The 26,571-nt window shown below is 45.6% G+C and overlaps 1 protein-coding gene across 1 annotated transcript in view; it reads left to right on the forward strand.

Annotated features, from left to right (window-relative positions):
- Positions 1 to 2,477: 2,477 nt before the first annotated feature.
- Positions 2,478 to 26,571, forward strand: part of LOC104985123 (astrotactin-2) — a 553,919-nt gene continuing 529,825 nt past the window's right edge. Inside the window, exon 1 of the mRNA XM_010835130.1 lies at positions 2,478 to 2,543. The gene's annotated coding sequence lies outside the window, so the exon portion shown is untranslated. The remainder of the gene's footprint in view (positions 2,544 to 26,571) is intronic.

The following is a 26,571-nucleotide window of genomic DNA, read 5'->3' on the forward strand; positions in this document are numbered from 1 at the left end:
AATACTTGGGTCAAGCCAACCAGAATGACTGTAGGACTGAAGAATCGCAGTCATACTTGACTGGCTCTAAGGAATGGCACAGTATTTCACAAACTTTTTTTTTTTTAATAGAATCTATTTTTGGTAAAGCATCTGGGAACATTCTACAACTACATCTTAGGAAAGTCTAACAGCTAATTGAATCAAAACATTTTTTCCCGACCTGAAGGAGTGAGCAGTGAAGCAAGCCCAATAGTAGCAGGAAGGCAGGACTCTTCCAGAAATGAACTCTGAAGATACATCAGGAAACAGGACATGTGCGCCCAGAATGAACCTGGCCAATGAGAAACTATACTTAAGGCAGCAGCGGATGCTAGCAAGGCTGTGTCCAGCCCATATAAGGCATGGCCAGAAAAGGATAACACATGGATACATGGATGGATGGATGGCTTGGTAGATGGAAGGGAAGGGACAAGAGGGAAAATGAGGGGAGGGGAAAGAGGCAAGTAAAACCAATAAGACCACCAACAAAACAAAATAAAATCTGGAGATGGTAGATGGAAACAATTTTTCCTCAAGAGGAAATCAGAAGTATTATACTTGGAAGAGGTGGCATTTGATTTGGGGCTTATAAATGAACGTGAATTGTTCATTCAGGTGGAGAGAATTCAATTTTCTGACTACACTTTTAGCACAAGAGTACTTTATCATAATTTAAATATCCGAAAACAGGGCGTCCGTGTGTAGCCACGAGCTCACTCTCTGTCTCATTTAGTCAGGAGCTCCTTCAGCACCTGGCTTGCACCTTTGACCTCTGCATCCCCAGTGCTGAGCAGAGAGCTCGGCGGGGAGGGTGGCCAGGGCTTGCCGAGTGAATAAGTGAGTGAATGAACAATGAATGAACTCTGTTAACCACAGTGGCAGATGGGCTAGAACGTTCTCTTTCCATGGCCTTTGCTAAAACAAGGCAGCTCACTTTACATTCCAAGAAAACAAGGACACCAGGAGAGAAGACTGTTTGGGGCAGGCAGTATTTCACAAGATCCTTTCCTCTTTTGGCTTACAGGAGAGTGCAGCTGCCACGAAGGCTATGCCCCTGACCCGGCTCACAGACACCTGTGTGTTCGCAGTGACTGGGGGCAGAGTGAAGGGTGAGTAGCAAAGAACACCAGGTGAGGCAGGGACAGTGGGGGCCCTCCACTGCTCCCCATGGACGCCACTTCCTTTGCAATGGTTGTGTTCCTGGGGAAGTGAATCCTATTTCCCACTGAGTCCCATCAGTACATGACTGATGACAGACCTTCTAGAGAACAAATGCTAATTGTCGCTCACCCTCCCAAACCATAAGTAATCAAAGGACACTCTCTTGAGTGGACTAGTGAAGAAGAATCACATATTTTATGTGTTAACTCCAAAAGGGACCAGGAGGACTTTGAAATGCTGAGTGCTTCTGTGAAATGGAGACCGGTATAATGTATATAGACTTATCCAAACATTACCTCTGCAAAAGTCGATAATTTGTAGCAGTTCTTCAGCAGTGTCCACATAGGAATTGCATCTGCTTCTGACTAATACCATCTCTTCTCTCTTTTTCTTTCCCTTTCTCAATTTTTTCCCACAGTCCCTGGCCATACACGACACTGGAGAGGGGCTATGATCTGGTGACCGGGGAGCAAGCCCCTGAAAAGATCCTCAGGTGAGTTGACAGTTCTGTTGGGGAACGGTCTGATGGGGAGGTATAGTTATACATCCTTAGTTAATTGAACCTGTGCATTTCTGGGATGCAATGGTCCAGGTTGCTATGGGAATCTGATTTCCATTTGTCTGGCATCTAGACTTAATAGATTCAGATATTTGAACTGGAGGAGACATTACTGATTATCTAGTCCAGTGGTTTAAAAATATTCTCTAGCCATAGAATCTCTTCCTGCCACTACCATGAAATCTTGTGTGAAAACTTCGTACTTAAACTGATGAAGACATACAGCAAATTAAGGGGCAGAACTGGGAATCGGATTTTGGTTGAAATTGATTCAGAGTGCATACTCTTCACCTTTGTGCAGGCTGCCCCTGCCAGCAGTCACTTTAGGTCCTTCTGCTCGCTATCAGGCCTGCTTGGGAAAGCAGAGCTGAAATAGTCCCTGTCTTCACAAAGCCCACTGCTAATTAGGAATCAGGACCTAAACTCAGGAAAACAGGACTAGCAATATAGAGTCATGCATGGGCTAAATGATTAACAGAGGGAGAAAATGACCATCCATGTCTGGGCGAAGTTGGCCAACATCAAGCCTTGAAGCATGCAGGCGACTCAGTTGGGTCTGCAAGTTAGAGAAGGTTCTAGAACGAATGGGAGGAGGGGCCCCTTTTTCCTGTTTTTTTTTCTCTGCTTCCCAGGGAGTCCCCCAATGGAAACTCTTACATTGCAGGTCTACTTTCAGCTTGGGCCAAGGACTCTGGCTTCCTGTCAGCAAAAGCTTCGTGGTCCCCCCCGTGGAGCTGTCCATCAACCCATTGGCCAGCTGCAAGACTGACGTGCTCGTCACAGAAGACCCCGCAGATGTCAGGTAGGGAAGTCATCTCCAACACCCAAACCACGGGCTTCTTAGAGCCCTGGGAGGCCCTCCCTTTCAGGATCTCAGAACTCCTGTGGAAAAGTGCTCTTCATGATGTTAAAGCAGGCAGCTGCCTAGTTGGTATATAAGAAACATATCCAGTGTGCCATGCTCCACACTCCTGAAATTGACCTCCATGGTGGGCCTCAGTGCCTCTGTATTTCAACATTATTACTTTCCTTTGGGGCTTATATAAAACATGAAAGAGGTTAACACATTATCTAGCTCATTCTGGGATCTTTAATGGTCTTCTCTTATAAAAGACCATTACTTAATAGTATATTGAAAAGTCGTGAAGGTAAAATATTGGAAGATGAAGTGCTTTCTCTTTTGACTCTGATACTAGAAACAGACTCTGGGCTAATCAATAGGAGAGAAATGTCCAGGTCAAAAGAATTTGCTCTTTACTCATGAAACGATGGCGACTACATCTTTCTTTCCACATTTTGCACCTTGTAGTTAATTTCATTATAGACTTACTCTACTGTGTTCTAATTAGTTGCTTACATATCATTCTGTGCTATTATGTAGTGAATCCCTCAAGGTCAAAGAAAATAACTTACTTCGCTTTTTAATTCCCAGTTCCCAGTCCATATTGGACATCTACTAAATGTTTATTGATTTAATTAAACAGGTGATCTTAGATCTGAATCTAGCACTATTCTGGAGCATTCTAGTGTAGGTTTTTATCCCCTCCCCCTCCTGATTTGATTAGTTGAAGAATTCTAGCATTTGAATGTTGCAAAAAATGGACTCAGCTTTTGCTTTTGGAACTGGTTTGTACTCAGCTTATGAGCTCCTGAACTGGAATGTGGAGGCACGGCCCCGTACTTCCAGTGCTTGTTATTCTACCACTGCACAGCTGCCTTTTCACTTAAGATGCTATCGATGTCTGTGGCATCTTGATAGGGAGACTCACCTTCTCAGCCTTTCATGAAGGGATGGACACAACGTGATTTTTTATTGGTGTTTCTCCAAAGAAGTAATTTTTAAAAGAAAATTAAACGGATAATATTTAGAAAATGAAGTGATAACTACTAAAAACTAAGATGGTTTCATGTGCATACAAATTGATTCATGGCAAATTATCATGGCTTCTGTTTTTGTTGGAGCTGAGGTCAGTGTAACTTCAGTAAAGCATCAGTAAGCCTTCAGTAAGCCTTCAGTGCTAAGGTTACTCAGTATTACATATTTCAGAAATGGAGAAAAGAGCATCTGGTTGAAGGATTCTTCTTGAAGAGGCCTTGTGACCTTGTCTCAAATCAACTGAAAGGTCTCTACCAGACTTCCTCAGAGTTCTGTACTGTTGACATTGAATTTGTAGTTTCACTGAAGCTATAGATGTCAGACTGGCTGATGGTTCAACACTCATTCTGGAGTTGACCAAGTCTGACTTGGAATCCCTTCTCTACCATGGATGAGCTATATGACCCTGGTCAAGTTCAACTTGCTAACTTTCCATCTCTTTGCAAAATGAAGATAGTAATATCCTCACAATATGGAGTAATAATAATAACTCATCTCCACTGATCATTCCTAAACACTTTACTAGCATTATCTCATTATAGTCTTACATCAACCCCCAAAATAATGCTATTATTATTTTTATTTTACAAATTAAAAAGAAGAAAGTCTGAGGTATACAGGTGATACCTTCACTAGGAAGTGGTGGAGCCAAACTTCAGCCTGCCATCTCCCCACCTCCTGAACCCATGTTCTTAACTATTTCATTGAAATTGTTGTTGTTGTGCAGTCGTATCCAACTCTATGAGCCCGTGGATTGCAGGACGCCAGGCTTTCCTGTACTTCACTATCTGCCCAAGTTTGCTCAAACTCATGTCCATTGAGTCCATGATGCCATCTAACCATCTTATCCTCTGTTGTCCCCTTCTCCTTCTGCCCTCAGTCTTTCCCAGCATCAGAGTCTTTTCCAGTGAGTCAGCTCTTCACATCAGGTGGCCAAAGTACTGGAGCTTCAGCTTCAGCATAAGTCCTTCCAGTGAATATTCAGGGTTGATATCCTTTAGGATCAACTGGTTTGATGTCATTGAAATACTGCCTAAGAATTGTTGTAATGATTAAATAATATGTGTAAATACTGGTACATAATATACTTCCAAAAGTACAGGCTTATCAATTTTAGATGCATTCAATTCTTCTGACAGTAGAGTTCAAGTAGAAACTGGTCACGATGGGGAAGGCTGAGTCAGGAAGTTTGCATGCTATGTCATACTGCTGAGAGTGACCACGGTCTGCAGGATAATTCAGTTGGCTTTTCTCCTTCAATTTGAATTATTACATTCAACAGCAAGCCAGACATGGAGAGGACCAGAATATCAGCTTCCAAGGACTTTAAAACATCTTTGGAAATACTAAAACAAAATTGAGAAAAGTATAGACTAGAATTTATTTCAGGGAAAATTTTATATGTAATTGAAAGGAATACTGTAGTAAGTTGAAGGGGGTAAGACCTTCAAAGGTCATGAACCGATAACAATTAGATGTTTCTGAACTGCTAAGAAAGCTGTGCCTGGTTACACGGAGGGTGTGCCTTCATCAAGTTAGGACCAGATCAGAATTGCTCAGGATGGGAGAAAGGATACTGTTTTGCAATTTGGGGTCCTCCTTCTCAACCCTTTGAAGAATGTTCAAAATATACTTCAAATATTTGAAGAATGTTGGTTTGATTAGGTCACTAAATTTTTATCTTGTTTGGGGTGCCCGCATGTCTTTGTCTGGGCTTGCAGTTGCAGACAGCCTTTTAAGTCTTACCTTCATCTTTCTTCTCACGTGCCATCAGTTTCATTGCAAGGGTGGATGAAAGATTGTAATCATCACCATTCAAAAGAATCTGTGCTCTGTAGGTTGAGTTTTCCAAGCTTCACTAATAAACCTTGTTTGACATGACATTGCCCAAGCAAGCATATCATAGGCGTTTAAAGAATTAATAAGTTTCAGTCATATGCTATGTTAGAAATTAATAAATAACAGATCATAATTATAGATAGCCAATAATATGCCACAGAATCACAACTGTGAGATTAAAGGAAAAAAAGCAGAGTGAGGAAGGAAAAGATAAGCATTTGGATAGGATTGGGAGGGAAAATTTAAAGCTGCTTTCTTATTTGATTTTTTTGTTTTGGTTTTAAATCCATGACAGTGTTGAATTTATATGAATTTATGGAATTTATGGGCAGATATGAATTTATGGACAGATATGAATTTATGGAATCTCACATTAGGAGAGACAGAGCAAGTTAGACTCAAAAAGTACAGGCTCAACTCACCTGCGTGTCTAAATTTTAAAAAAAATGATGATGACAAATGTTGGTAAGGATATAGAAAAGCTAGAACTCCCATACCTTTATAGTGGGAATGTAAGTTAGTGTGACCACTGTGTAAATCTGCAGGGCTGTATCTATTAAAGTTGAGCATCTACTTGTCCTATAGATGTGTGTGTGTGCGCGCATGTATGTGTGTGCATGCACTATAATGCTTCAGTTCTGTCGGACTCTGCGATCCTATGGACTGTAGCCCTCCAGGCTCCTCTGTCCATGGGATTCCCCAGGCAAGAATACTGGAGTGGGTTGCCATGCCCTCCTCCCAGGGATCTTCCCAATCCAGGCCTAGAACCCATGTCCTTTATGTCTCCTGCATTGGCAGGCTGGTTCTTTACCACCAGCGCCACCTGGGAAGCCCCTGTCCTATAGATGTGCATGTCTGTGCGTGCATGCTAAGTTGCTTCAGTCATGTCCTACTCTTTGCAACCCTGTGGACTGCAGTTTGCCAGGCTCCTCTGTCCATGGGATTCTCCAGGCAAGAATACTGGAGTGGGTTGCCGTGCCCTCTTCTGGGGGAACGTCCCAACCCAGGGATCAAACCCACATCTCCTAGGTCTCCTGCATTGGCAGACTGGTTCTTTACCACTAGCATCAACTGGGAAAACCACAAATAATATGTTCAAGAATAGTAACAACAGTATTCATTTGTACTGCCAGAAAACTAGGGGGAAAATGCAGATGCCTGTCAATAACAACAACAGCAAAAACAGATAAATGAAACAAAACAATGGAATGTTATTGATGCTGAATGTTAATGAATACAACCCTTACACACATCACCACTGATGAATTTCTCAAATATAAGGCTGAATTATGGAAGCCAGACACAAATGAATATTATGGTTAAATAAGGATCAAAAACAGTAAAGGCTAAACTATGATATTAGAAATAAAGTAGCGATTACCATGGGGTGATGGAGGGCATAGCGATTTAAAGGAAGTATGCTGGCAATATTTGATCTCTTGATCTGGGTGGTGGTTGTACGGGTGTTTTCATTCTGTAAAAATTCATCTATTTGTGTCGATATAATTTGCACATTTTTCTCTATGTATGGCATATTTTGATTAAAGATGCAGTCTGTTATGTAAGGTAGTTCATTCTTCAAAAAGCAGAGACTGTAGAGCTTATCCGAAGCTCTGGTGGCCCCGTGGATAACACAGACAGAAGACTATCTGTGCTGGATAAGAGAGTGGTGAGAATTAAAAGGCATGTTGTTGTTCAGTTGCTCAGTTGTGTCTGTCTCTTTGCGACGCCATGGACAGCAGCAGGCCAGGCTTCTCTGTCCTTCACCATCTCCCAGAGTTTGCTCAAACTCATGTTCATTGAGTCAGTGATGCCATCCAACCATCTCATCCTCTGTCATCCCTTTTTTCTCCTGCCCTCAATCTTTCTCATCATCAGGGTCTTTTCCAGTGAGTCAGCTCTTTGCATCAGATGGCCAGAGTATTGGAGTCTCACCTTCAACATCAGGGTTGAAGAACATTCCTTCCAAAGAACATTCAGGGTTATTTCCTTTAGGACTGGCTGGTTTGATCTGCTTGCTGTCCAAGGGACTCTCAAGAGTATTCTCCAACACCACAGTTGAAAGCATCAATTCTTCGGCACTCAACCTTCTTTATGGTCCAACTCTCACATCCATACATGACTACTGGGAAAGCCATGGCTTTGATTATATGGACCTTTGTCGGCAAAGTGATGTCTCTGCTTTTTAATACACTAAGGTTGCCATCGCTTTCCTTCCAAGGAGCAAGCATCTTTTAATTTCATGGCTGCAGTCACCATCCCTGTAAAGCACTGAGTTTGGCACATGGTGAACTCTTTAGCTGCTGCTGCTGCTAAGTTGCTTCAGTTGTGTCCAACTCTGTGCGACCCCATAGATGGAAGCCCACCAGGCTCCCCCATCCCTGGGATTCTCCAGGCAAGAACACTGAAGTGGGTTGCCATTTCCTTCTCCAATGCGTGAAGGTGAAAAATGAAAGTGAAGTGGCTCAGTCATGTCCAACTCTTAGCAACCCCATGGACTGTAGCCTACCAGGCTCCTCTGCCCATGGGATTTTCCAGGCAAGAGTACTGGAGTGGGGTGCCATTGCCTTCTCCGAACTCTCTAGAAGCATTTGTTGTTATTATGTTGTTGTTATTGTGGCATAGTATAGTGCATTCCTATTCTCTCTTTAATTCTTTCTCTTTCTTTTGCTGAAAGGCTTCATCTAATCTATGGTGCATCTTAAAATCAATAAGGTCTTGGTATTGAGAATTTGCCTTAACCCCTTGGTCATGGGGCTTGAGGAAGATTTAAATGAATATATAAAATCTTGTTTAGTATAGTAGGTCCCGTGGCTTTATGGATATGGGGTATTTGCAGAATAATTGAAGCGGTGTACAGAGTGCCTTGGGATTGGAAACGAAGGAAAAATTCCTGACCAAAGGAATCAGAAAAGGATGTGCAGGAGAGAAACATTGGCAATTAACCTTGAATTGTGCACAGATTCGGCTGTGTTGAATTTAAGGTGGGAGGGATGGCTTTCAAGTCTGAAGGGTTGAAGGGCCAAAGAAAAGAACTCTCCCCTGGACAGCGCCCATTCTCGGGCCTGTTCCAGCAGGAAGTTGCTGGGAATGAGAGCTTTAGCATTCGAAACACTAATGATGTCAGCTACAAAGGTGGAGAAGCGAACTCGAGTTAAATTGCGTGCAGATTCCTTTCAATTCTGAAAACCTCATCTGGGCCCCTCCTGTGTGCCAGGCACTGTGCCAGGTGCCATAGGAATACAGTGATGAATAAGGCCCACCTAGGCTTTCAGGGACTGCATGGTGCAGCGAGGAGCGCTGAAAAAGAAACTTGACTTGAGAGATGAAATAAAAGATACTCTTGGGGAGAGAAGCATGGCAAACAGCACTTATTGCTACACAGTGGGCCTTCTTCATAGTTTCACCGAGAGCTGATTCTTCTTAGAAGAGAGACGCAAGAGTTGCTATTATGGTTGGAATAATAATCATCCACAAAGCCCAGCTTTTGGAGCCCCTCAGCGATTTTTCTATGATCTCAAGTCAATGAAAATGAAATGGTGAAATACTGTTAATTCCCGTACAACACTGAAAGAATAATGGGACATCAGAATGCAAGCCAGCATGGCTCACTTGGTGACAATTTTCACACTGAATTGGTTCTCGATAGAATTTAGAAGAGTTCCTTGTTCTTTTGACCTCTCAATTCCAAGCACTAAAAAAAAATTTTTTTCAAGCACTAAAGATTTATTTAACACCTACCTTGTGCCTCCTCATTAGTATAGTGGTGAGTGTCCTTGCCTGTCATGTGGGAGGCCGGGGCTTGACTCCCTGCAGGGAGACTGGCTAGATGTTTCTGGGCTTCCCTGGTGGCTCAGACAATAAAGAATCCACCTGTAATGCAGGAGACCTGGGTTCGATCCCTGGGTCGGGAAGATGCCCTGGAGAAGGGAGTGGCTACCCACTCTAGTATTCTTGCCTGGAGAATCCCATGGACAGAGGATCCTGACAGCCTGCAGTCCATGGAGTTATAAAGTCAGGCACGACTGAGTGACTTACACCTTCACTTTCACTTACCATATGCCAGGCTAAGTATCGAAGATAGAGAAATGTTAAGACAGAGATCTTGGTGTGTTAAATGAGACACAATTGCAAACGAAACATGTTCTACTTTGTGACTGTTGAAGTTAGAGGGAAAGTTCAGGGCAGAGAAAGGACCCAAGGAAGCAGGTGGTTTAACTCACCTGGGAGTTGAAGGACCCGCTTCATGGAGGAGAGGGCCTCTGAGCCAAACTGCCAAGTCTCAGCAGGATGTCGTCGGGCCTCTGGTTCTCAAAGTGTGTATTCTCAGCATCACCTGCAACCTTGTTAGAAAGCAGGTTCTTTGACTCCAACTGTGGTACACTGGCAGTGACCCCCGACGGGGTCAGTTTCTAATCCCTAGAACCCGTAAATGTTCCCTTATTTGGGAAAAGAAATGGTCTTTGCAGATGGGATTTAGTTAAGAATCTTAAAGAAAGTTGATTATCCTGGATTATCTGGATGGGCCTCAAATACCATTACAGGTGCCCTCATAGGAGGGAAGTAGAAGGGCATGTAATACACCCAGAGGAGATGGCAATGTGGAGAGGGAATCTGAGACTAGAGTGAGACAACCACAGAAGGGGGTGCCGGGAGCCGCCAGGAGCTGGGAGAGGCACGGGGCATCTTCTCCTCCAGGACCTCACGGGGGCAGGCAGAGGTGGGAGGGGTGGGGCAACCTTGCTAACACCTTGGCTTTGGCCTGGTGCTGCTGCTTCATTTGTGTCCAACTCTGTGTGACCCCATAGACAGCAGCCCACCAGGCTCCTCTGTCCCTGGGATTCTCCGGGCAAGAATACTGGAGTGGGTTGCCATTTCCTTTTCCAATGCATGGCATGCTAAGTCGCTTCAGTCGTGTCCAACTCTGTGCGACCCTATGGACAGCAGCCCATCAGGCTCCTCTGTCCACGGGATTTTCCAGGCAAGAATACCTAGTGGTACTGATTTCGGGATACCTAGTGATACTGATTTCGGAGTTCTGATAGTTTTAAGCCATCCCGATGTGTGACGATTTGTTCCAGCAGCCGTAGGAAATGCAAACATCAGTCAAGACCTGAATCAGATGTTTCGGAGGCGGGCCCTGTAATCTTGTTTAAGCAGTAATCTGGTTTAACTACTCCTCAGGTGGTTCTAGTGTCCGCTGACATTCGTATCCTGGCAGCAAAACAAGCTAAGGCTCATCTGGCTTCCATAAAAAACAAAGGATGGAAAAACTTGAAAATTCCAGGGTGGCAACAGCTTTGAGTCCAGCAGGATTTATAGGCTCTATAAAGTTGCTGGGCCTCAGCGTTTCTGTCTCTCTCCCATCCCTCACCTCTGTCTTCCTCTGTGTTAATGTCATTGTTGGGCACACTCTCACCAACAACTCCAGGCTCGCAGCCTCAGCCAGGCATTGCCAGGGCAAAGAGATGCCCTGTTTCCTTATGATTTAAGCAAAAGTCCTGGTACTGAGTGACAGCAGTGAGAGCTCCTCCTTGTGTGGCACTTCCCAAGTATTTGCTGAAATGAGCTCATTTCATCTTTACCCTTATTAACTGGTTGAGGAAACTGAGGCACAGAGAGGTTATGTAACTTGCCCATAGTCACACAGCCAAGAAGTGGCAGAACCAGGATTTGAGTCCTGAAGATCTGAATTATGACTCCATGCTGCTCGCCTCTTGGCTATGATGCCTCTGTTTGTTGTATTTGACGATATTTAAGCTTCCTTGATGGCTTAGATCTAGAGAAGGCAATGGCAACCCACTCCAGTACTCTTGCCTGGAAAATCCCATGGATGGGGCAGCTGGTAGGCCGCAGTCCATGGGGTCACTAAGAGTTGGACATGACTGAGCGACTTCACTTTCACTTTTCACTGTCATACATTGGAGAAGGAAATGGCAACCCACTCCAGTGTTCTTGCCTGGAGAATCCCAGGGATGGGGGAGCCTGGTGGGCTTCCATCTATGGGGTTGCACAGAGTCGGACACGACTGCAGCGACTTAGCAGCAGCAGCAGCAGCAGGTGGCTTAGATGGTAGAGAATCTGGTTGCAATACAGGAGACCCAGGTTCAATCCCTGGGTTGGGAATATCCCCTGGAGAAGGGAATGGCACCCCACTCCAGTATTATTTCCTGGAGAATTCCATAGACAGAGGAGCCTGTCAGGCTGCAGTCTATGTAGTCACAAAGAGTCAGATGTGACTAAGCAACTAACACTAACACCAATATCTCAAATAAATGACGAAAATTAGCCACACCTGGGTCACTGACCCACTCTCAAGCCAGCAAAGATGGGGGACCTTTACCACATGGATTGAGATTGCAGGTAGGATGAGGGGAATCAGGGCATGCAGCGAATGGATGCTGAACAACAACAATGAAAAAGGCAAAACCCGCAGATGTGTAGACAAGACATGGGGTCTTGGAGTGACATGCCTGATGTGGGAGCTTCCAGGCTCCAGGTCAGTGTGTCTGGCAGGTAATGCCCAGGGGCACGTGGCAGAGGTTGCAGTGAGAAGAGATGGCATGGAACCTCAAACTGCCTTCTCCCTCTCCTCATCTTTCCTCAGCTCTGGATGCCTGGCTGAGACAGTCAGCAGAGATTCTGGGGGCACTTGCTGTTGTTCAGTTGCTAAGTCACGTCCGACTCTTTGTGACCCCATGAACTGCAGCACACCAGATTCCCTGCCCTTCACTATCTCCTGGAGTTCACTCAAACTCATGTCCTTTGAGTTGGTGATGCTATCCAACTATCTCATCCTCTTAGCCCCCTTCTCCTCTTGTCTTCACTCTTTCCCAGCATCAGGTGGCCAAAGTATTGGGGCTTTGGCTTCAGCATCAGTCCTTCCAGTGAGTATTCAGGGTTGATTTCCTTTAGGGTTGACTGGATTGATCTCCTTGCCGTCCAAGCGACTCTCAAGAATCTTCTCCAGCACCACAATTTGAAAGCATCAGTTTTTCAGTGCTTAGCCTCCTTTATGGTAAAGGAGAGTGTATTCACCATTCAGGGTCCCAGCAGGTGCTCCTGTGTGGTTGGTACAGACATCAGAGTCTGCCTTTTGCCCAGACAGTACACCTGGTCAGGTACAGTGTGTTCTAGAAACTTGGGCCATCCATTCTAGGGTGAAATCCTCATCAAAAGCACTCTAGCTTCTTCCTTGTGTGGTAGACACTAGTGGTAGCCTACTGTGGTAGGCTCTGGAAATGTAAGGACCAGAAAGAGAAGCAGGTGTGGGAAAGTGAGTGTTTCTTGGACTCCTGCAGATTTGGATATGAATCTTGACACCGCAATTGCTCCCTGAACTCCCTGGGCCAAGTCAATTCACCTCTTCCAACTTTCATTTCCGAATCTAGAAGGTAGAGACTGCTGTGTTTCCTTCAGAGGGTTGTTGTTAGAATCAAGGTCATGTACATAGAGTAACTAGTACAACACCCTAATGTGTAGCTGGTATTCTATGGGCGGGAAGTTCCGGACAGCATTTTAGTACAAATAAGGAAGTAATCATCTGACCTAGTTGGGTTAAGGTGACGAAAATGTAGTTTGTGGCCTGGAAGCAGACTCAGAAGGGCCCCTGCTTTCCTTTTGATCACCGAAGGCCTCAGCAGCAGAGGTGAGGGGTCAGAGCAGCAGGGCAGCAGGGGGTGGGGGGTAGGCAGCATTGAGGCTCCCCCAGGGCAGGTGGTGTCTTACCCTGTGACACCTGGACAGGAAGGCCCAGGGCTGCTGAGCCTCAGGTGAGCAGAGTCTTGATGCGGGCTTTGAGTGGTTTGGTACCCCAGATGCCCTCTAGAGAGGAGGAGCATGGAGTCTTGACTCAGAGTCTTCAGACTCAAATGCTGGTTCTGCCACTTACTGGCTGTGTGACTGTGGACAAGTTGTATAACTTCTCTGTGCCTCAGTCTCCTCGTGTATGTACTATGATTAATAATGGATAAACATAATCAAGAAGTAGAATTCACATTTCTTGCCTTTAACTTCGCTACAACTTCAACAGATTTTGTAAATGAGTGCCTCTGTGTGTGTGTGTGTGTGTGTGTGTGTGTGTGTTTGCATGATAAGGAACCAAGAAGCATACTTCCCTCCCCAGGGAGATGCTGAAACACGGGTGGGCTTCTGCAGCCCTTATTAGACAGTCTCAGGACCCAGATGCTTTTCCCTTCACACCAGTTACTCACGTAGACATTCTTTTCCCAAAGGGCATGAGAACTTCAGTAGGCAGCTCACTTACCTGCTTGAAACACAGAAGAAGGGAGATTTGGGCAGAGAGAATAGTGAAGGCTCTGGAATCAAACTCCCTGAGTTCTGATTCCTTCTCCACCACTTGGCAGCTGACCTCGGGCAATGTATTTAAGCTTTGTGAGCCTCGGTTTCCTAAATGCAAATGGGAATGATAATTGCTATTGTATCTTTGGATGTTTTTGCTGGTTGAATAAGATAACACACTTAAACTCTTAGCACCACAGTCATAAATAATCATGGCTCACATGTATTAAGCGTTTATTTTGGATCAGGCCCTGTCTAAACTTTAGGTGGGTTCGTTCTGATTTCTCCACAATGACTCAATGACTCTATACCATGCATAGAGGAGGAAACTGAGGCACCAGAAGTTTAAATCATTTACCCAACAGGTTACAGGCAGTGTGTGGCAGAATCAGAATTTGAACTCAAGTTGTAGGGTGAGTGCTCAGTAAATGTTGGCTAATATCCCCTGGAGGAGGAAGTGGCAAGCCACTCCAGTATTCTTGCCTGGGAAATCTCATGGACAGAGGAGCCATGAGTCACAAAGAGCTGGACACGACAGCACAGACACACTCAGGGCAACTGCCAGAAGCGTGGATTTTGGGTCCGCATCAGGCTTGTGCACCCCCAGGCTGCTGGTGCAGGGGGTTCTCTGTGAGACTGAGGGATCCATGCATTGGACCGTCTGTCCTCATCTTTGCTGACCACTGAATCCACTGAGTGCGTGTGGAAGTCTGTTCCATTCAAGTGGAAGGTGAAATATGAAACGGGGTCAGGGGAGACTTTGGGGGCAATAGGGCATCTGTTTAGCACTCACAGATGGGATTTGGATGTTGGAATTTGCCCTGTACCACCACCTCCCTACCCGTCTTTAGGCATGTGAAGCTCCTCTGAGAAGCATTAACATAAAGAGCTTTGCACTCCGCAACAAATGGATCTGCGCTCTACCCGCATCTCTTCCCAGCCTCGCTGGCTGTCACTCAGCCAGTGAGCCCAGAGTCGTATATTTTCCCCCATTTTAGTTTAGCAATCATAATAAAAGTGAAGTCTATTAGGATGTGTTTCTGCCCAGCCTCGGTAAATCTCCTCAAACACCATCCGGCACCGGATTTCTGTTAGTCTTTGCCACTGGGGAGGCTGTAGCAGACATCGACTGTCAGCTGGGGTGGACGGCCCGCGGCGCAGCCTCTGCTAAATGAAACTCAAATGGAGACTTTGGAATATAAATATTGAAGTGACCCAGGTTGGATAAAGGGGAACCAGTTAGCTAAGCTTCTCTCTTACATGCAGGAGATGCTAAATTATTAAAAGTTTAATAAATGTAATAATAAATATTTGATGTTGAATTATAGAAGGCTTTGCAGATACAGTGAAACTGAGAAACGACTTGTTATATCTGCATTAGAAGTTAAACACTTTTCAAATGGGACTTCTAGTGTTAAAATGGGACCGCAGATCTTTCAGTGGGGAAAGAGAGAGAGAAGGGAGAAAGACATATAAAAATATGATTTTTTTTTTTGGCAAGCTCCCTGGGCTGAGAGTCAAGACGCCTGGGTTTCAGTCCTGATTCCACACTGAAGACAGGCATAGGCAGCGTTTTGGTCTCGCTTGACTGGGCAGAGGCTTTTATATAGCATCTTATATGTGTTCCTTACAGTCATCTTCTAAAGTCAAGGCTATTTTTATTCCCCCCTTCCACCGTTTTACAGATTAAGAAGCTGATGTTCTAAGATCTTAAGTAGAACCACTGGTAAGAGAATGAGCTGGAATTTGAACACAAAGCTTCTGATCTCAAGACCTTTACTCTATCCAGCATGCCACCGTGTTGCCCCCCGCCCCCATGCTGCGTGGAAATCCTTTCTGCTCTTTATTAGTCAGATGTTTTTGGCTCCAGGAGAAAGAAACCTAATTCAAATTAGCTTAATGGCAACTGTGTTGGAAGGCTGCCATGGGAAGGGTGAAAGATCAGCTTGGCCGGAGGGATGAAGGAAGTTGAGTGAATTATGTGGCATTAGAATTCTGTCTTTCCTCTCTGCATCGTTCCACGATGGCTTCATTCCTCCCCACTCCCACTCCCGTGGTTGGGTTGTGATAACCGTGAGTTTCTAAGGCTCTCATGTTCTTACCACCAAACAGTGAATGCTTCTCTTCCTTGAGCTGCAGTTTGAAGAATCCTAGAGAAGGAATCTTATTGGCCTGGCTTGAGTTAGGAGCTGACCTCTGGCTTAGTCATCTACAATGAGGGAACAGGATCATAAAGCAGAGAGACAAGCATGGAAGGGAGTCGGGGGACCATAAGCCAAACAGCGACTCCAACCCTTGTCTTGAAAATCCTCCCTGGGCTTTGGTGCATCCATCTGCCTGAGAGGTTGGACTAAATTAGAGAAGACCTCTTAGGTGCCAACTCAGACAAATGGGCGGGGCTGCCTTGGATGTTAAGCTTGGAAGATTTCTGATGCTACAGACTGACTCAGCTGGGAAGATTGTTAGGATTGACTCATGAGGCCTGACTTCAGCAGATGGGAGTAGTGACAGACGGGTCAGGTATTTACCGCCTCTGAACTTGATGGTATTTAGAGGTCCTTCTGCTTTTGTGTCTGATGATAGGATGATCGTTTGCACCTGTAAAATGAAGAGAGATTTTTCTGGTTGCCGAGATGCAGGAGAAAGATAGTCAAATGGACGGGGATATGGAGGATGAATTGGAAACTGGGCCATCTTACTCCATCTCTCTGTTTTTATCCATCTATCTGTTATCTCAGAGGGTATATTTGGATACTCTCATCTTGGTGCCAGTAAGTTTCCTGAAATAGATTTCTCTGCTAGAGGCAGAGTTGAGGCTTCCGTGTAGGTACCTCCTAGATTCTGTCTGGCGCTGCCATTGGCACTTGTATTAAAAACGGCACGCTCTAATTTAAGCTGTAAACAAACCACTCATATCACAGAAGCCTTGAACTGCTTCTTAGAGTTTCAAAAGACAGGTTCAGACAATTATAAGCTCACAACTGGATGTGACCTTCTGAGTCATCTTCCTCCCCATCCCCTGGCCATTACATGGGTGGTTCTAAATTGCTACAGCAACCTCTACCTGTAGGTATCGCGTAGCCTCCAGGTCACACTGTTCCCTTAGAAATCCCTGCTCTTGTCTGACCTAAGCAGTCCAGGCTTTAGATTCTGCAGGCAGCAACTCCGGGCAGTCATCACCAAAATAAGCTAAGCTGAGCAAACATTCTGCCTTCTAAGACCCACTTATCAGGGCTAGGTAGGACCACTTGTTTCCCATTAGGGTGTCTTACTCTGCCAGATAAATGCCAATCTGCCCTTGTACATCCACACACAAACACACACGCACGCACACACACACACAGCATGCAGGCTGGTTAGAAAGATCATTGGATATTTCAGTGAGTCATGAATTGATCTGGATATGAGCGTTAATTCCTTTTTTTTTTTTTTTTCTTCTCACTAAGGAAACCGATATCAAGGGCCCAGCAGGAAGCATACAGTTTGCTCAAGTGTGAAAGGTGTCACACGAGGCTTTGCAGAAAGTTGTGGGGGCAAGTCCTAGAAAGCAGATATTCAGTACCCTGTGGCTGGGAGCAGCGGTCCTAGGTGAGGGGTAGGTTGCCAGCACATGGAGAGGGAATCCCATGGAGAGCACTGCCTAAGGGAAGCTGTGACCTGTAGTCAGGGACACAGACAGGAGAGAAGTCAGAGGGATAGATGTCCCAACCTTGCTCAGCCACCTCCCACCACACTTGCTGCTGGTGTCTCCCATTTGCTGACCCAAGGGGTACCCATGCAAGAGAGTTCATTGAGGTGGTCCATCAAAGCCAGCCTCCTTGAGCCACAAAGCCAGGTATGGGTGAGCTGAGGGGGCAGGGAGAGAAACAAATGGAAGCGATCCAGCATAAACTCTAGGCTCAGACCCTCCTAAAGAGATTCACTGCCTCCCTGCTGCACGCAGCTCTGTATACGCTCAGTCCAACCCAAACACAGGTAAGGCCATGCCTCTCTTCTGCTGGAAGCATTCAGAACCACACCACCTGCCCACACAGCCTCAGGATCAAGGGCCAAACCATTTCACAGGTACCCATCCCCTCTTAGCACTTCAGATTCTGGCTGTCATGCCCTCTGGGATCTCGCTTGCCACCATGTTCCCGTCTGCCATGTCTTCAAAATGCAAAATACGCTTTCGTATCTCCTAGCCTTGTCTTCCTGCTTCCTGAATTGTCCCCTGTGTCCCTGGCACACTACTTCTCATTCATCACTGTCTTGTAGAAATGCTACCTCCTCCGAGCAGCCTTTCTGGAACATCCTGTCCTTCCATCCACCAGAATCATGGCACCCTCATTGCTGTATTCATGCTGCTAGTACATTTCTTCTTTAATTACAGGACAGCATGCTGGGAGGAATTGGGGGCAGGAGGAGAAGGGGATGACAGAGGATGAGATGGCTGGATGGCATCACCGACTCGATGGACGTGAGTTTGAGTGAACTCCGGGAGTTGGTGATGGACAGGGAGGCCTGGCGTGCTGCAATTCATGGGGTCGGAAAGAGTTGGACATGACTGAGCTACTGAACTGAACAGATATTGCCCTTGTAGCTCAGTCAGTAAAGAATCTGCCTGCAATGCAGGAGCTGCTGCTGCTGCTGCTAAGTCACTTCAGTCGTGTCCAACTTTGTGTGACCCCACAGATGGCAGCCCACCAGGCTCCACCGTCCCTCCAATGCAGGAGACCCGGGTTCAATTCCTGGGTTGGGAAGATCCCCTGGAGAAGGAAATGGCCACCCACTCCAGTATTCTTGCCTTGAGAATCCCATGGAGAGAGGAGCCTGGAGGGCTACAGTCCACGTGGTCATAAGAGTCAGACACGCCTTAGCGACTACACCACCACCAGCACACGGCGCTTGCATTTGGGCAGTTGTAGAAGGGCACCCCCATTTTGCCCTCTGCTGGTAATCTGTGTCTTCCTGGAGGTTAAGAACCGAATCTTAAGCATCTCTGTATTCCTACTTCTAGGCAAGTGAGTGGCTCAGAGGAAGGCCATGGGACGTTTTGATGCCCCAATCTGATGTGGTTATGTTGGCACAGTCATGAAGATACCATCGATTGCTGTTGTTGTTTACTTACTAAGTCATGTCCGACTCTTTGCGACCCCATAGACTGCAGCCCACCAGGCTCCTCTGTCCATGGGATTCTGCAGGCAAGAATACAGGAGTGGGTTGCCATTTACCAATAAATTGCTCAAAAAAAAAAAAAAAAATCTTTAGGCCGTCTTCAGGCATCACTCAATCCCCTTACATGGAAATATCCTTAGTACCAAACAGCCTCATAAAAACTTCCTGTCTCACAGTATTCATTGTATTGTATTATAAAAATCCATTGTCTCAGAGTGGTTCCAAATAACAGCCATAGTTTGGAGTTACTAAATGTAACCAAAAAAAAAAAAAAAGGAGCTTTCTTTAATTTGAAAGGTTTGAGAAATCCTATGATAAAGGAAGTTGCTGTATTGATTTCCTTGGTGGAAGCTTTTCCAAGGGATGTTAATATATTAATGAACATCATGAATCTGTAGGAAGTGAAGCTTGCACACCACCATCTCCCCAACGCTATGTAACTCTTATAGACGCAGGCTCAGGACGAAGCTTCCTTGAGACCCCCTTCAGTAATACCACATTAGCCCAGTGAGGCTCAGAGGCTACCCGTGTTAACCCAGACAACAGAGAAAGAGGGACTTGGTTCTCAGGCCTCATACACGTTCTCTAGGATGAGGGGGAAGTTGGCTTCTATCCTGCTGGCTTATTACTCAGTCCATCTGGCCACTGAGCTCCGCGTTCTACCCCCTGATGACGCAGAAAGCGCAGGGGTGCAGAGTTGAGATAGGATGGGCGTGCTTGAATATTCCAGAGAGGGAACACATCCTGACTGAGTTGAGCTCTAAAATCACTTGGAACTGGCAGAGGAGGAGACAAAGCAGCAAAGAGGAAAAGTAGTGAGAGAAAGGAGAAACTTTGTGGCCACTCAGCCTTTGAAACTCTTCAACTCAGCCCAGCAACTCAGTCCTTAGCAGCATATGCTCTAGTGTTCAGATCCCATTTTAGCCACTCACTATCTGGGGAGGAAGCCGGGGCAAGTTATTAGGCCTCCCTCTGCCTCTGTGTCCACCTTTGCAAAGTAGAGTTAACTGCACCTTCCCTGTAGGGTTGCTGCTGAGAATCACGTGAGTTGATGCATGCTGCGTTTGGAACCAAAATAGTGGCAATTATTGTCATTATAACATTACATTTATAATTAAAATTCGCTCAGACTTAATCCACTCTCGGAATTTCTCATTAGGCTCTTTATAAACTCTTGCCCTTCATTCAGAAGGGATTGTGATTCATGCCATTTGTAAACTCCGCTTTCCCTTCTTAGTGCTTTGCATTCAGTAAGTGCTCAGTAACTGCATGAGGATGGTTGTGGGAGTGTGGCTCAAAATTACTTCAAAAAGGAATAAGAGGTGCATGGCAGTGTTATTCACAATAACTATTAAGAAAATGTAGAAGCAACAAAGTGTCAAATAAAAAAATTATGTATTTATTTATTTTGGCTGTGCTGGGTCTACATTGCTTCACACTGTCTTTCTCTAGTTGCGGTAAGTGGAGGCTACTGTAGAGCGCACAGGCTTCTCATTTTGGAGGCTTCTCTTGTGGTGGAGTGCAGACTCTAGGGTGTGTGGGCTTCAGTAGCTGTGGCACACAGGTTAAGTTGCCCTGTGGCATGTGGGATCTTCCTGGACCACGGATTGAACTGGTGTCCCTTGCATTGCAAAGCAGATTCTTAGCCACTGGACCTCCAGGGAAGTCCTGTCCGTGGGCTTCTATTGTCCATTATTTGCAATAAGCAAAATGTGGTGTACACATTCAGCGGGATGTTATTTGGCCTTAAACAGGAAGTGGATTCTGACATGTACGTGAACCTTACATCCATGAATCCATCCATCCAGTAATCGAACATGGATGAACCTTGAGGGCATTACACTAAGTAAAATAAGCCAGTCACAAAAAGACAAATACTGTGCAGTTCTACTTGTGTGAGGCACTTGGAGTAGTCAGAAACCATAGAGACAGAAAGTAGAATGTCTGTTGCAGGGGCTGGGGGGTGGGGCTGGGGTTCCTTGTTTGTTGGGTGCAGAATTCCAGTTTTGCAAGGTAAAAAGTTCTGGAGATAGAGAGTGCAACCACATGAATGTGCTGCATGTCCCTGATGTATATGCTTAAAAATGGATAGTCAATTTTATGCTATAGGCGGGTATGAGCAGGCTAAGTCACTTTAGTCATATCCAACTCTTTGCGACCCTGTGGAACTGTAGCCTGCCAGGCTCCTCTGTCCATGGGATTTTCTAGGCAAGAACACTGGGATGGGTTGCCATGCCCTCCTCCAGGAGACGTTCCTGACACAGGGATCAAATCTGTGTTTTCTGCATCTCCTGCAAGCAGGTTCTTTCCCATTAGCACCACCTGGGGATCTCTTTATGGTATATATATTGTACCAAGAAAGTGGAAAGTAAAGTGAAAAAAAAAAAAAGAATCAGAAATGGAAGAGAATGGTTTACAGGGACACATGAATGGCCAGCCCCGCCAGTCTTGCAAGCCATGGCAGACACCTCGGTACAGAGCTCCTGGAGCAGGGCTATGGCTCTGCCCTGTGTCTCTCCCACCTCCTCTCTTCTAGGTGCCTTCCAGCCCTTCCACTGTCCTCTGTAAAACAGGAATGACTTAAATACATTGAAATGGGAGAGGCTGACAGGACGTGTGACATGGATCTCCATTTGCACAGAGGGTGCACAGGTGCTGGGGGGTGGTTGAGTCATCTGTGAGCCTGCCCAGTCCAGCAGGGTGAGCACAGCCCCTGGAAGGCATGACGGAAATCTGTCAGTCCATCTGTCCCACAGGGCCCTAGTCTTTGGGGAGAGATTGTGGTTGCCCAGGAAAACTGAGGTCCAAGGGGAAAGCCTCACTTTCCTCATCTGTAAAATGGGCTTTAAAGGGGGTGATTTTGTCACCTCTGCAGGGGACTTTTGACAGTCTCTGTGTGAAGATTTCTGATAGCCACTTCTGGGAAGGTGCTACAGGCATCTAGAGGGTAGAGTCTGGGAAAGTTGCTAAACGTCTTGCCGTGCACAGAACAGCCCCTCTAATAAAGAATTATCCAACCGCAAATTTCAGTAGTGCCCAAGTCGCCGACTCAATGGATATGAATTGGAGCAAACCCCAGGAGAGGGTGAAGAGCATGGAAGCCTGGCATCCTGCAGTCCATGGGGCTGCAAAGAGTCAGATCTGACTGGATGACTGAACAACAACAACAAGGTTGAGAAGCTCTACTTTAGATGGTTGTATTAGCCCCACTGAACAGATGAGAACATTGAGGCTGAGGAGGTATGATCTGAAAATCACATTCATTAATAATTTGCATTCTATCCCAGCCTCTTCTAGAGATCTGGTTCTAAAGAGGCTGGGGTATAATGCAAGTTATTAGACCAGAAATTGAAGCATGCAGACAAAAGCAGGCATGCTTCAACTTAGGGGAGACAAGAGGGAGATTTAGTCTCAGAAATGGGGCAAACCCCTGGCCCCAGAGGAGAGCATCAGCCTCAGGCTTTTGGGACCCTCCTCAGTAGGGTCCAGAGCTCCGCAGGGCCCAGCTGGGCTGTATGGGTCTGGTGGCTCATCTCTGGGGCCAGGAGAAGCATCACAGGCAGGTCTGACAGCAGCCCGCACCTCCAGAGTGAGCCAGAGACACACCGCCCTCCCCTGCTGTGACGGATTTTGCACATTAAAAAAAAAAGTTTACAAGCCCAGCCAGGCAGGCATAAATCACAGCGCCTCCGTGCAGCAGCAGCAGACATGACTTATGGCCCCATTGCCATGGCAACGGGAGCACAGCCGGCACACGCAGAAAAGCACCGCTCCCGCCTGACAGGCCTGTGCAGGGCCCTGATGGAGAGGCAAGTGTTCCAGAGAAAGGATGTATTCTCGGGAACCTGCTACCCATTTGTCTTCATTCTGGAGCCGAACAAGTCCCCAGCTCTTTCTCTCTCCCCATCCCCAGCCAACAGGCTGTTTTCTGCCCTCTCTTTCTGCTTGGGAAGAGGTTTTCTTCTTTTAACCTGTCCTCCCAAAGGTCTGGGGGCAAGACCCCAGTTAGAGCTTTTTTGGAAAGACCTCGATTGGTCTGCCTGGTGGTCCTCCCTGAATTATGAGTTAGGATGAGAGCCTTCACGTGAGGAGCAGGGTCTGTGCCCATACCTTGCAGCTATTACCTCCACACTATTGGCCAACCAGCCTCTTAGACTTCTTCCTGCCTCTGTAAACCCCTGCTCTTGGAGTCACCTTCTATGTGCAGCTGGAGCGAATGCCTTGAGGTTACCAAACCTGATCTAGATCCCTCCATCGCTCCTCTTGCCTGTTGCCAAGAAGATAAAGCCTGAATTTCTTATCAGGGCACACCCTTGGTGATCTAGTCCTGCTTCTCTTTCACATCACATCCCCAAGCTCCCCGCTAGAGGCTCCAACCTTCTTGAGTGCTTTTGAGTTCCCCATGCTGTCTTGTTCCTCGTGACCCTTCATCCAGCTGCCTTCTCTCATCAACAGGGTTTAGCATACGCCACCTCCTCCAGGAAGCCTTCTCAGGTCCCACAAGCCCAGGGTAGAAACCCTTTTCTCTGTGTATGTCCACAGCATCTAACACTCACCCTTTCATGGCACTGCTTTTGGTGATCCCCACTCCACTGTACAGGTCACCACTTCCCCTCTCTAGACACTGATGTCATCTCCTCGCTGCACCTCCTGCCTTCACTCTCAGTTCAGTTCAGTCACTCAGTCGTGTCTGACTCTTTACGACCCCATGAATTGCAGCATGCCAGGCCTCCCTGTCCATCACCAACCCGGAGTTCACTCAAACTCACGTCCATCGAGTCGGTGATGCCATCCAGCCATCTCATCCTCTGTCGTCCCCTTCTCCTCCTGCCCCCAATCCCTCCCGGCATCAGAGTCCTTTCCAATGAGTCAGCTCTTCGCATGAGGTGGCCAAAGTACTGGAGTTTCAGCTTTAGCATCATTCCTTCCAAAGAAATCCCAGGACTGATCTCCTTTAGAATGGACTGGTTGGATCTCCTTGCAGTCCAAGGGACTCTCAAAAGTCTTCTCCAACACCACAGTTCAAAAGCATCAATTTTTCGGCGCTCAGCTTTCTTCACAGTCCAACTCTCACATCCATACATGACCACTGGAAAAACCATAGCCTTGACCAGACAGACCTTTGTTGGCAAAGCAGTGTCTCTGCTTTTGAATATGCTATCTAGGTTGGTCATAACTTTCCTTCCAAGGAGTAAGCGCCTTCACTCTGGACATCCTCAAATCGATGCCCCACATGGTAGTCAAAGGGCATTTTTTTCCAAAACAAAAACCCAGGTATGTTGTTCTTCTGATTAAACCCATTGTGTGGTCGGTCTCTCCTCACTCTTATAAGAAATTCAAGCTCCTTGTGTGCCCCCCGCCTGCACCTTCAGCCTTCTTCCTACCTTGCATTCTGTGCCTGGCCATCTGGCCTTGGTTCGTTTCTAGATATCCTCTAGGCTTGCTTTTCTCCTGGCTTATTTTGAACACAGAACATCTGCACCCCACCCCACCCCCTACTCACCAGTTTACAATGAGTAGGACTATTCCTCCACATCTTTTAGGCCTCAATGTAAAAATCCTCTTCCAGGAGGCCAGGTCTTACTTCCTTATATTGGGTTAGGTGAGTGGCTCTCACATCTGGCTCCATGCATCAAAGCTGGTGAGCTTTTAGAAATCTTGGATAGAATTAGTGGGTGAATGTTTGAAGAAGGGTAGAATATTCACGTCATCTCAGTGTGGCTCCCCATAAGAACCTCCTGGCGTGATGCACTGAGAAGGCCATGACATCACTTCCAGGGCGCTTCTGCCAAAACCCCACTAGCTGTGTCTAACCATGAAGAAGCTTGAGATGCACCCAGATTGAGGGGCTGTTCTATCAAATAGCTGATCTGTACCTTCAAGAACATCAGGGTTACAACAAACAAAGCCCAGTGAGGAACTTTCTAGGTTAAAGGAGTGCAAAGAGACTATGGCAACAGAGAACAGCACATACACTGATATATATATATTTAGATTTAGATTTATTGAGGCATAACTGACAAAATTTTAATATATTTAAAGTATTCAATGTGATGGTTTGCTCTGCCTCTGCATTGTACAAGATTCTCGCCAAGCTGGGATATTCTTTTGTTATAAAGAACATTCAACTATAAGACAGTGATGAAAGAAATCAATGACACAAACAGATGGAGAGATATGCCATATTCTTGGATTGGATGAATCCATTGTGAAAATGATGATACTACCAAAGTACTCTACAGATTCAATGCAATCCAATGGTATTTTTCACTGAACTAGAATAAAAATTTTCACAATTTGTACAGAAACACAAAAGACCTCAAATAACAGCCTCAAAGCAATCTTGAGAAAGAAGAATGGAGCTGGAGGGACCAACCTTCCTGGTTTCAGACTATACCGCAAAGCTACAGTGTTAAGACAGTATGGTATTGGCAAAAAAACAGACTAGACCAGTGGAACAAGATATAAAGCCCAGAGATAAACCCATGCACCTATGGGCACCTTATTTTTGACAAAGGAAACAAGAATATACAATGGAGAAAACACAGCCTCTTCAATAAGCTAGGAAAACTGGACAGCCCATGTAAAAGAATGAAACTAGAACACTTTCTAACATTGTAACAAAAATAAATTCAAAATGGGTTAACGCTTTAAATGTAAGGCCAGAAACTATATAGCTCTTAAAGAAAAATATAGGCAGTACACTCTTGACATCCATCTCAGCAAGATCCTCTTTGACCCGCCTTCTGGAGTAATAGGAATACAAACAGAAGGAAACAAGTGGGGCTTAATTAAACTTAAACGCTTTTTCACAGCAAAGAAAACAATAAACAAGATTAGAAGACAACCCTCAGAATGGGAGAAAATAATTGCAAATGAAACAACTGACAAAGGATTAATTGCCAAAATATACAAGCAGCTCATGCGGCTCAGTACCAGAAAAACAAACAACCCCAAAAAATGGGCAGAAGACCTGAACAGACATTTCTCCACAGAAGACAGATGGCCAACAAACATGTGAAAAGATGCTCAGCATCACTCATTATTCAAGAAATGCAAATGAAAACCACAGTGTAGTATCACCTCACAGTGGTCAGAATGGCCATCATTTAAATTTCTACAAACAATAAATGCTGGAGAGGATATGGAGAAAAGGGAACCCTCTTACACTGTTTGTGGGAATGTTAATTGATATAGCCACTATGGAGAACAGTATGGAGTTTCTTTTCAAATAACTAGGAATAGAGCTAGCGTATGACCCAGAAATCCCACTACTGGCCATACACCCTGAGAAAACTGTAATTGAAAGAGACACATGCGCACCAGAGTTTGTGGCAACACTTTTTTTTTTTACAATACCTAGGAGATGTAAGCAACCTAGGTGTCCACTGACGAATGGATAGAGAAATTGTGGTACATACGTACAGTGGAATATTACTCAGCTATAAAAAAGAATGCATTTGAGTCAGTCCTAATAAGGTGGATGAACCTAGAGCCTATTGTACAGAATGCAGTACCTCAGAAAGAGGAAGGCAGAATTGTATATTAATACGTGTGTGTGGAATCTAGAAAGATGTTACTGATGAACCTGTTTGCAGGGCCGCAGTGGAGACACAGACAGAAAGCAGACTTGAGGACGCCATGTGGAAAGGAGAGG

The sequence above is a fragment of the Bison bison genome, unplaced genomic scaffold (genome assembly GCF_000754665.1).
Source record: "Bison bison bison isolate TAMUID 2011002044 unplaced genomic scaffold, Bison_UMD1.0 scf7180017864039, whole genome shotgun sequence".
Lineage (NCBI taxonomy): Eukaryota > Metazoa > Chordata > Mammalia > Artiodactyla > Bovidae > Bison > Bison bison.